Genomic DNA, 12,535 nt, shown 5'->3' with positions numbered 1-12,535 from the left:
GATTATGCAACTGAAAAGCAGGAGCAGAAATTATAAATGATCAAGAGGTATTCTGACCACAGACCTGCCTGAAAGAACTGAAAGTTTTGAATAGCCTAGAGCTATCCTGGTCCTGGCTATTTAACTCTGGAAGAGCTGTAATACAAATGCCAGTGTAATTCCTTCCTTGTCTAGCTGTAGTAATGAGAAAAAAAAATATAAGAGTGGATAATCAGGGGCCAGAATAGTAAGCAACTTGGGGGAAGAGCGGTACATCAGTTTTGATGGTGGATTATAGTAGTAATGGAGTGCAGTTTCCAATGGGGAAGCAAGATTGGTATGGATGAGATCAGTGATAGCAGAATAATGGAGTATTGCCTAGAGAAGAGTCATGAGGCATGAGAAAGTGGAGCAAATCTAGGCACTATCTCTCTTTGGGGTCCTATTCAGGGCAATACTGTAAGTCACACAAACTGTAGTAATTTCGTGGAAGTATGTTTCCTATACTCCCTAGGGAACTTGAATTATTTTTTCTTATGGGTGCCCTACTCAGAGTAGTACTCTAAGTCTAGAGGATGCTGTACGTGTCTGCAGGAAGTTGGAGTTTCACTGCAAAAGAATAGAGAGGTTTTTTTGGGGGGGAGGGTTTAATGGGATCATGTTTGAGCTCTTTCATTATCTTTTACTGGACTAAATAAGCCCCATCCTGTTTGATGCCTTCTGAACCTGAATGCTTACATTTGGGGGATCAATGGTCACTTCTTTTAGGTGAGGTAAAGGTAGATAGATGGCACAGTAGATGGAGGTCTGGGCCTAGAGTTGGGAATATCTGAGTTTAAATCAGGCCTCAAACATTTACTAGCTATATGACCCTGGGCACATCACTTAACCACTGTCTTCCTCAGTTTCTTCAACTGTAAAATAAGGCTAACAATAGCACTTACCTCACATGGTTGTGAATAAATGAGATAATATTTGTAAAACATTTAGCGTAATACCTGGAACACAGTAGGTGTTTAATAAATGCTTGCCTATTTTTTCCCATTCCTGTTCAGAACATCTATCAGAGGTAGCAATGCTTCAGGAGGGATTATTTAACTTTTGATATTGAATCTAACATTGTTAGCGTTAGGAGTCTTCTACAACACTAATCTCAGATAAAAATATAATTCTCTAGGCTACCATTTTCGAAGTCCTTAAAATGTCTGGGAAAAAAACATATGTTGATATTCCCAGGTGCTACCTGAATGAGGGCATACAAGTCTAACTTCTGAAAAAAGTGAGCCAATGGCCATCCTTTAGGGTATTTCAAATGCTAACATGCTTAGATTTTTTCCTGACTGGGGGAAGACAAGCCTATGAGAAAAAGTGAGAGGCTCTTTTCCCCAAAGTGTACCCAGGCTTTCCTCTGATGTTGAAGTAAAAATTCAGAACTAGAAATAAAAGATAAAGGTGCCAGATCAGAGATCTAGTGGCAACCCATCCTTGTTAAAATTTAAGTCTCAAAAGGGAGAGATGCTTTAGTTACTAAGTGTACCTGAGTGTACAAAAGGTCATTTGTTAGGCAGAGGTAAAGAAAACATTGCTACTGAGGGGATCTATCAGAGGTACCAGTGTTGCTTCCTTTTAGCCTTGGATCCAACAAAGTTGGAGCCAGGAGCCTTCCGTAGTACTAACTTCAGAAAAAAAAACATGATCCTTCAATCCATTATTTTCAGAGTCCTTGGAATGTTTGAGGACCACATAGTATTTTGTCTCAAGGACAGAGGTGAAAAAAAAATGCAGTACTTGATGCTTTTCCAGCTCAGTATTCTCCACCATCTTCTTTGGGTACCTTTTTACATTCAAAAGCTATTTAAAAATAGTAGCACAGATGATTTTCTTTAACTCATTTCCAGGCAGTGCAGATGTGTTATCAATGAAAGGATGTTCCCTGAACCAAAGTGCTTTCTGCAGGCCACATGATATTCCCTTTTGGCTTTCATTCCCAGGCCAAGTGCCTCTTATGAATCATACATTATTTCCTGGTACCACATCTCGAAGCTGGTAATTGCTTAGGGAGGTGAGATCTGTTGTCAGGGGAGGGAATGGATCTTTCACGCAGGGGTGTGCAGAGTGCCACTGAAATCAACTAGCAAGGAGGAGAAGAAGAGAAGGAAGTTATCAAAGCTGAAATGCTGAATTTGGTCATTTTAAGGCTCCTGTCTGAAGCAGTGTTACAGCCAAAGCTGCCAAAAGTCCACAATGACAGAAGCCTTTAGAACAGTTCATTGGATAGAATTACACATATAACAGACTTTATCCTACGAAAAGTTTTCATTTCAATCTATAAATGACTTTAGGGAGTAACAGTTTAAGAGAAAAAGATAAAGCAAAGTCCTCTCCCCAACTCAACCCTAACACTTCAAAAGACCCTTCCCTATCCCACTACACAAAAGAGGGAGAGAAGATTATTGTTCTAGGCAGAAGTTTCAGCAGATGATGATGATGATGATGACAGATATAAGAAAGCTAACAAAAGCAGCACCTTATGGCATCACAGAAACAAGTGATTGAAAAATAAAAAAAATTAAACACTGAGATAACTTTTGCTTAAAATATGATGATCAGATCATTAACAGATGACTGTGGGAGGCATAAGATGTTTCTAACAGTTGCAAAAAATATTGTTTAAGTGATAAAGGACCATTTCTTAAGTTTTTAGTTTTGTCTTCTAAGTTCTCAGCTCAAAGTTTTTTCATAGGGAAATGTTTAGTTAAAACCTGGGAAGGCTCTGCTCATATTTAACTTAAAGGATAGTCAAGCACTGTGATAAGAAACAATCTATTTCTTTCCTTGACAAGTTTACATTCTAATGGAGTTGGGAAGGGGACTTAGATAGTGGAGAGAGATGTCCCAGAAATGAGAATTAGGTTTAGTTCTGGACCATATAAGGCAAAAACCTCACTCATTAAAACCCAGGATAGTTTCAGGGGGCTGAATCCAAGGTTCCAGTGGTAGGAGGACAAGAATGATGAGGAGAATGGTCAGAATGCAGGTAGCATGGCTTGGGAATTGCTAAGATGAATTGTCTATCTTTTCATCAAAAAAATTTTTTTTTTGAAAACAATCCCTACTGGAGGGGTGTGGGTAAGAAGGTGGAGTGGAGGATAAGAAGTCATTGTTTTCTGGTCTTTTGTATAGGATGATGGGAAATTATTTCATAGGCCCATAGATACATAGATTTGGAGGTGGAAGGGATTTTAGAGGCCATCTAGTTTTGCCCCTCTTCCCCTTCATTTTCTATATGAGGTTTTGAAGCCGGTGAATGGAGCTGAATGAATGAATGAAAAGGTATTTATTAATCTCTTATACTATGCTAAGTAAGCCTTGGGGAAAAAAATAAAAAAGTCAGATAGTCTCCGCTCTCTTTCTACCAAATGGATCTTCCTACTTATGGGGGTGAGGTATGAGGGGGGTAGGATAGAGGATCACAAGGTGTTGTTTTTTAGTCCTTTGTGGATGATGATGGGACATAGGACCATAGGTTCGTAGATTTAGAGTTGGAAGGGATCTTGTTGTTAAGTCATTTTTCAGTTGTGTCAGACTCTTCAAAACCACATTTGGGGTTTTCTTGGCAAAGATACTGGAGTAGTTTGTCATTTCCTCATTTAGTTCATTTGACAAATAAAGAAACTGAGGGAGACAGGGTTCAATGACTTGTCCAGGGTCATACAGCTAGTAAATGTCTGAGGTTGGATTTGAACTTATAAAGATGAGTCTTCCTGATTCCAAATCCAATGCTTTATCCACTGTGCCACCTAGCTGTCCCAGAAGGGACCTTAGAGGTCACTTAGTCTAACCCAGTACTATCCTACCTTTTGATTCACAAACTATCCTTTTCATCAACATAGTTTCTCAGGCCACATGGATTCTTGGGTAGTTGTGCCCTGTGTACTTTGCCTTTTATATTCCAATACAAACACCCAGAGGATGGATTTCTTGTCACCCTACCAAAATGATCATCTGCATCAAAGGAGTGCATTGTCATTTTAAAAAAGCATTTGTGAATCATCTACACTGTGTTAGAGACTAGGAGCACAAAGTCAAATGAAAAGTAGTTCCTGACTTCAAGGACCTTAAACTTAGACACATCCTACTGGGTGTGTGTGTGTGAGATGTAACAAATGAAGAGACATGTAAGTATAGAGACAATTATACATACATATATTTATATAACTATATATATACACATATTTGTGTATGTATATATATGTATACTCATATATTTGTATATATGTATGTACACACATATTTGTATATATCCATACATATATTTATATTTGTATATACATGTGTATACATACATATATTTGTCTTTATATATACATATGTATTTGTCCTTGCATGCATATGTATACACACATACACACATATATGTTTCTTTATGTGTTGCATCTCCCCACCTAGTAGGATGTAAGCTTCTTGAAGGCAGAGCATATCTCTCTATATATGCATATACATATTTCTTTATCCTCAAATTATATGTGTATATTGATATGTCTACATATACCTACATAAGTAGAAACTATTTATGTAGAAAAATATATCTGTATATACATATAATTTGAGGAGAAAGAGACATGGTAAAACAGAAAGACAGAGACAGAAAGAAAGGCAGACACAGAGACAAGAAAGAGAACCAACTATTACTATGGCCAAGAAAAGATTCCTGTCGGGGATGGCACATGAACAGAATCTTGGAGAAGGCTAGTGGGTCTAAGAGGTAGAGGTAAAGAGGAGGAAGTTCATTACAGGCATGGGAAACAATTTTTGCAAAGGCACAGGGATGAGAGGTAGAATGTCAAGTTCAAGAAGGAAAAGTAGGGTAGTTTGTCTGGAATGTAGAGTGTATGATTATGATTATGTGTATGTATGCATGGGTATAAGTACATATATGTATGTTTGTGTGTATGTGCATTTGTAGGCATATGTATGTGCATGCATATTTGCATATGGATGTGCATGTATTTGCAGTGCATGTTTCGCATTATGTGCATGTGTACATGTGTGTATTATATACATGTATATATTAATGAATGTGTGTCATGTATGTATGTATATATGTTTATGGATAGGTGTATGTGTTATATGCAAATTTGCATACATGTATGTGCATATATGTATATTTGACATGTATGTATGTTTACATGAATGTGTGTGTATATGTAGGTATGTATGGGAGGGGAGTAATGTAAAATAGGGTTGGAAAGGTAAGCTAAGTAGTTTGTATTTTAAGCTGTATTTTAGGCAGTAGGAACCTGAAGAAGGTAATTAAACTGGGGAATGATGAGGTCAGATTTATGTTATAGGAAGATAATATTGGCAGTTGTATGTGGAGTATAAATTGGAGGGGAAAGTCTGGAAGCAGGGGACTCAATTAGAAGGCCAGTATGATAGTTTAAGCAAGAAGTGATGATGGACTGAATAAGGATAGAGGGGATGTATGGGAGACATGTTGTGGAGAAAGATTCAACTAGATTTGGAAGTTGGATATGGATGAAACTGAGGTAGAATAGAAATAAAAGTCAAGAATGATTGTGCATCTGGGTGACTGGAAAGGATTGCCTTCATGAGAAGTAAGGCAGTTCTCAGTATATATCCCAAAGGCATGGTTTGGTTGTTGTCCTTTGTTCTGGAAGAGGACCAAAGTAGCATCACCATGTTAAAGTGAAATTTCAGTGTGTCCAACTTTGGCTGATCAGACCAATATGAACTCGGAATGCTCTGTCACAGACTGGGCACAGATAGTTTGTATGAATATTGGGGGTGGATACTCCAAATCTGCACATCCTATGGTTACTTTGTGCTGCCTCAATTCTGCTTTGCTCATAGAGCACAGCACCCTTTCTGATGTGGGCACACCACGCTGAGTAGTCCTGTGCCAGTGTCTCCCATGTTGCACAGTCAAATCCAAAGTTCTTGAGAAAGACCTTGAGAGTGTTCCTCCAAAGGCATAAAAAAGAAAAAGGCCCTATTTGTACAAAAATACTTATAGCAACTCATTTTGTGGTGGCTAAGAGTTGGAAGTCGAGAGGATGCCTATCAATTGGTGAAGGACTAAACAAGCTTTGATATATGATTGTGATGAAATGTGCTATAAGAAATGACAAGAGGGATGCTTTCAGAAAAACCTGGAAAGATTTATCTGAACTGATGCAAAGTGAAGTGAGCACAACCAGAAGAATTTTGAGCACAGCAACAGCAATATTGTATAATGAAGAACTGTGAATGACTTAGCTCTTTTCATCAATACAATGATCCAAGACAATCCCAAAGGACTAAGAATGAAGCATTCTATCTACTTCCAGAGAAAGAACTGATATTGTCTGAATACAGATAAACATGCTGTTTTCACTTTCTTCCATTCTTTTTTTTTTAATTTGAGGCTTCTTGTACAAAATGACTAATATGGAAATTTTTTAAAAAAAATTTATTTATTTTCAGTTTTCAACATTCACTTCCACAAAATTTTGAATTTCAAATTTTCTCCCCATCTCTCCCCTCCTTCTCCTAGAACAGTATGTTTTCTAATTACCCTTTCCTCCAATCTGCCCTCTCTTCTATCACCCTCTCCTCCCATCCCCTCCCCTTCTTTTCTTCCTGTAGGGCAAGATAGATTTCTATACCTCATTGCCTATATATCTTCTTTCCTAGTTGCATGTAAAAAGCAATTTTTAACATTCATTTTTAAAGCTTTGAGTTTCAACATTCCATCCCTTCCCCCCTCCCCACCCACCCTCATTGAGAAGGCAAGCAATTCGATGTTGTTTTACATGTGTAGTCATGCAAAACACTTCCATAACAGTCATGTTGTGAAAGACTATATTTCCCTCTATCCTGTTCCACCCTCCATTTATTCTGTTCTGTCCTTTGACCTGTCCTTCTACCAAAGTGCTTGCTTCCAATTACCCTTTCCCTCAATCTGCCATCCCTTCTATTATCCCCTTCCTCCCTGCTTTCCTGTAGGGTAAGATAAACTTCCATACCCAATTGAGTGTGTATGTTATTCCCTGCTGAAGCCAAATCTGATGAAAGAAAGACTCACTTATTCCTTTTTACCTTCCAGTTCTTCCCCTCCGTTGTAAAAGCTCTTTCTTATCTCTTTTATGTGAGATGATTTACTACATTCTACCTCTTCTTTTCTCTTTCTCCTAGTACATTCCTCTCAACCCTTAATTTTCTTTTTTAGATATCATCTCTTCATATTCAGGGTACCCTGTGCTCACTCTCTCTCTGTCTCTCTGTCTCTGTCTCTGTCTCTGTCTCTCTGTCTCTCTCTCTGTCTCTCTCTCTCTCTCTCTCTCTCTCACACACACACACACACACACACACACACACACATTCCCTCCAACTAATCCTAATACTGAGAAAAGTCTCATGAGTTACAAATATCATCTTTTCATGTAGGAATGTAAACAGTTCAACTTTAATAAGTCCCTTATGGCTTTTCTTTCCTGTTTGCCTTTTCATGTTTCTCTTGATTCTTGTATTGGAAAGTCAAATTTTCTATTCAGCTCTGGTCTTTTCAACAAGAATGCTTGGAAGTCCTCTTTCCAGGAAGTTCATATTTCATTGAAGTTCCATTTTTTCCCCTGGAAGTATGATGCTCAATTTTTCTGGTAGGTGATTCTTGGTTTTAATCCTATCTTCTTTGACCTCTGGAATATCTTATTTCAAGCCCTTTGATACCTTAGTGAAGAAGCTGCTAAATCTTTTGTTATCCTGATGTGTTTCCACAATACTTGAATTGCTTCTTTCTGGTTGCTTGAATATTTTCTCCTTGTCCTAGAAGTTTTCCTTTTGGGATCTCTTTCAGGAGGTAATCGGTGAATCCTTTCCGTTTTGATTTCACCCTCTGCTTCTAGAATATCAGGGCAGTTTTCCTTGATAATTTATTGGAGGATGATGTCTAGGCTCTTTTTTTCTCATGGTTTTCAGGTAGACCAATAATTTTAAAATATGTCTCCTTGATCTATTTTCTAGATCAGTTGTTTTCCCAATGAGATATTTTACATTGATTTCTATTTTTTCATTCTTTTGGTTTTGTTTTGTAATTTCTTGGTTTCTCATCAAGTCATTAGCTTTCATCTACTCCATTCTAATTTTTAAAGAGCTATTTTTTTTTTCAGTGAGCTTTTGAACCTCCTTTTCCATTTGGCCAATTCTGCCTTTTAGGGCATTCTTCTCCTCATTGCCTTTTTGGACCTCTTTTGTCATTTGGGGTTAGTCTAATTTTAAAGCTGTTATTTTCTTCACTATTTTTGGTTTGTTTTAGCAAGCTGTTGACTTGTTTTTCATGATTTTCTTGTATCACTCTCATTTCTCTTCCCAATTTTCCCTCTACTTCTCCTACTTGATTTTCAAAATCCTTTTTGAGCTCTTCCATGGCCTGAGACCAATTCATATTTTTCTTAGAGGCCTTGAATGCAGGAACTTTGGCTTTGTTGTCTTCTTCTGGTTGTATGTTTTGATCTTCTTTGTCACCAATGACATAAGAAAATACCTCTTTACCAAGAAACTAAGAATCTATAATCTGTTTCTTTTTTCTGTGTTTTCTTATTTTCTCAAACAATTACTTGACTTTTGAGCTCTTTGTTAAGTGTAGGGCTCCAGAAATAGCTCTGCTTCAGCAGTGGCTGCTGCTGCTCTGGGGCTGTGACAGGAGCTGAGACTGAGAGGCCAGACCATGCCTCTGTCTCAGTCACGTGAGAGATCCTTCCCACTGACCTTTGAAGCTGTCTTTGGAATTTGTGGGTTGAGAAGTCTGGAAACCACAGCAGCCAGTGATTCAGTCCCCTAAGACCTGCTCCAGCTCTGTCAACATGGCATGGCCCATGCCAAACTCTGCTTCCTTCCAAGCCTGGTGTGAATGACCCTTCCTGTCAATCTTCCAGAGTGTCTTGGGCTAGAAATTTGCTTCAGTCTGTCCTTTTGTGGTTTCTGCTGCTCTTGAATTTGTTTAGAATCATTTTTTATGAGTTTTTTGAGTTTGTGGGGGAGAGCTCTACCAGGTCTCTCCTTCTATTTTGCCATCTTCAATATGGAAATATTTGCTGTGATTACTCATGTATAATCTATAATTGATTGCTTACAGTCTCAGGAAGGAAGGAGGGGAGGGAGAGAATCTGGAACTCAAACTTAAAAAATCAAATATTAAATAATTTTTTTAACGTGTAGTTGGGGAAAAATAAATTTTCTATATTTAAAGAAGTGACGCAGTTTAATCAATGTCAGCAAATATTTATTAAGTACCTACTATGTGGCAGGCACTGTGCTAGGTTCTGGGGAGGTAAATACAAAGAATGAAATGATCACTATTTGAAATGAATTGCATTCTAATAGTATGGCAGACAGATAGGATTGGGTCAGGGGGAAGATAATGAGAATGTAAACAATTATATTCTAATAATATGAAGAAGAGATAAGATTAGAAGGGAAGATAATTTGGATGTGTTGAGTTGGCATGCTAAGCCCATGGACATCAAGAATGAAAATCAGGAGAAAACCCAGGGAAAAGAGAATATTCAGAAGGAAGAAGTGGTCAGTTGCATAGGTTGCAGGAGAGAAGTCAAGAAGGATAAGAAGTGAGACCAGGCATTGATGTTTATTGTAAAATGTTAATGTTTTATTAATGTCTTTTGTTCTTTCCTCACAGCCAACTCTGCATATAAACTTTCATCACCTACCTCCCCTAATCATAGAATAAAACCCTCCTTTCTAATAAAAAAAATAATTAAGAAATTGATAGCATGACAATGTATAGTCAGTCCCCATGGGCTTCTGCTTCTTTGGAGGGAGATATGTTTCTGTAAAGGAAAAGGCCTCATTTATGAGTGTCCAGAAGCAGGCTCCCTAAACGTCCATGTGGGTTGACACAAGACAGAACAGATGGCACACACTGGAATGACTGGGCTCCTGCTGGCCAGTTCCCCACTGCATTTCATTATTTGTTTCTCAGGACTGGTTACTGCAGCTACTCAGGACTTGGCAACAATTTAGTGGGTATATGTGTTTTCATTATATTAGGCCATGAATATTTTGATGCTACATAAATAACATGTGGGCATAACTAATTGCTGTATCCACAGATTTTCTCTACACAAGGGTCTGCTTTTCAGTTTAGGTGTCCCCTGAACTTAGCACTATTCTCCCTTAACTTCGCTCTTCCCTTTTCCTCCCCCTTCCATAGGGAAGGATGGTGATGGAATGTGGAACTAAACTACAGATGGTCCCAAGGTTGGGGAGGGGGGCTTCTTTTGTGAAAGCCTCATAACAGTTGAAAAATATTAGCATTTTACGTATTCTGTGAATTGACAGGGAGTTTCTTTAGATCCTGTAGTGGGATCTTCTCTCTCAGTTCTTTCTCTTCCTTCTACAGTTGCTCAAATGGTTTCCTCTGAGCCTCAGTTTTCCCTTTTTCCTGGTATTTCTACTGACTTTTGGCCAGATATTGTCCCTCTTTTCTTGGCCTTAATTTCCTCCTTTCACTGTTCTTTCTCAGTCCCACATTTTTTTTCGGCCTAGAGTCATTCTTGTTCCTTTTCCTTTTTATTTTTTTCAGTTCATTCTGCTTTTCTGAAAGTACCTGCCCATGCCATGTGGTCCCAGTCATGTGGGCTCCAGACACATCTGCCCAACCACAATCTACCATGGCAGCTTCCACTTCTCTCAAAGCATTGAGTCAGAGTACTCTGCCCTGTAAGTCAATTCCACAGGGTTATAAATGAGGAGAAGGGAGTCTCTAGAGCTGTTTTTTCAAGTTTCCCCCAGAAGTGGTGTCAAACACAAATGGAGATGGGTTCATTAAGACACATAAGGATCCCCATGGACCATAAAGTGAGTTAGAAAACCACATATTAACATTATCTATATTCCATTGTATTTTTATTTATTTTGCTAAATATTTCCCAATTATATCTTGATCTTATTTGAGCCCCAATCAGAAGTGTTATGGGCTGGCCTATGTATCACTTTCTGATCTCTTATAAGTGATTCTGAATGGGCAACTGCATCCAATGCTCTGTTGCAGAGCTGGTGATAATGTTATACCTCACTCATAGAACATTCTGGTCTTATTAATCTCTTTCCCTTTGTTGAGAAGTCTCTCTCTCTTTTTTCTTTCTATCTCTCTATCTGTCTATCTATCTATCTATCTCTCTGTCTATCTACATATCTTTCTCTCTATATAGCTACATATATACATACACATACACACATGCACATGTGTATATATGTATATATGTATGTATATAGTCTATACCTAAACCTATATATAAACTGGCCTGGATCCATACCTGAATATACTCTCTCCATTGAATCATAATCATAGGACTATAGTTTTAGAGCTACAAGGGAAGCCATCTAGTTTAATTCCTCTCATTTTATAGAGAGGGACATTAAGGCACAGAGAGGGTAAATTGACTTGCCTTAGGTCACACAACTAGTAAAAGGCAGAGCTAGGATTTGAATCCAGATCCCCTGACACCTAAATCCAGCACACCTTCTGCTCTATCAATCAGCCTCTGACTTGGTCTACTTCCTGAATAAACTCAGTCATAATGCTGATTCCCTTTTGTGCTCTATCCTCCAATCCTCCATACTCCACTCCCAACACACTCTGTCACAAACACCCAGGGTCCAGATCCCCTATCACCATGCCAAAACTCCATCAAAAGAGCATTTTGATGGTGTCTAAGTGGCAGGGGGAATTTGCACGCATAACAAATAGCTGCCAATAGCTGCATGGTAGTGTTGCCTTTCCTTATCTAGTTTTCTTCTTTTCAACTCAGATACCCCTCATGTCTCACAAAGAGCAAGCATAAACTGAAATGCCAGACTGGGATCATGCCAGGGTATCTGCAGAGTGCCAAAGTTTAAGAACTGGTGGCTAAGAAGGCCAGCTGCCAAATAGAGATTTAAAATCTATGAGATTAGGAAGCTGAAATATAGGGGGTCCCCAATTTTCCTAAACTTCACACTTTTTTACAATGCTTGATTCCCCATCCTTGGACACTGCTGATGTGCCTGAGGAGACTGCTCTTGCTCAGTTGTTTCAATTGTGTCTGAGCCTTCATGATCCCATTTGGGGATTTCTTGGGAAAGATGCTGGAGTGGTCTGTCATTTCCTTCTCCAGCTCATTTTATAGATGAGAAAACTGAGGGAAATAGGGTTAAGTGACTTGCCCTGGATCACACAGCTAGTAAAAGTGTCTGAAGCCAGATTTGAACTCAGGAAGATGAATCTTCTTGACTCTAGACCTGCCACTCTACCTATTGTGCCACTGAGGAGAGTCAACTGTGGATCTAAGTGAGAAGAAGGTATTTTCCGCTTTTTCTTTTATTTATTTATTTACTTGTATCATACAGCTCCTAGATTGAGAGTTGGAAAGGATCTTCAAAACCATCTACTCCAATTTCCTTCTTTTACAGGCAAGGATACTGAGGCCATGGAGGTTAAGGACTTGTTACACAGCAAGGGGCAGCTGGCAGCAATACTATCGCCATTGCCACATGA

General features: G+C 38.6%; 1 long non-coding RNA gene across 1 annotated transcript in view; it reads left to right on the top strand.

The window, feature by feature from the left end:
- LOC140497187 (uncharacterized) overlaps positions 1 to 9,762 on the top strand; it is a 45,920-nt gene extending 36,158 nt beyond the window's left edge. The window contains exon 2 of the long non-coding RNA XR_011964563.1: positions 9,677 to 9,762. This is a non-coding gene — a long non-coding RNA (uncharacterized lncRNA). The remainder of the gene's footprint in view (positions 1 to 9,676) is intronic.
- The last annotated feature ends 2,773 nt before the right edge of the window (positions 9,763 to 12,535 follow it).

Source organism: Notamacropus eugenii, chromosome 3 (genome assembly GCF_028372415.1).
Source record: "Notamacropus eugenii isolate mMacEug1 chromosome 3, mMacEug1.pri_v2, whole genome shotgun sequence".
Taxonomy (NCBI): domain Eukaryota; kingdom Metazoa; phylum Chordata; class Mammalia; order Diprotodontia; family Macropodidae; genus Notamacropus; species Notamacropus eugenii.
This window is presented reverse-complemented; position numbering and strand designations above follow the sequence as displayed.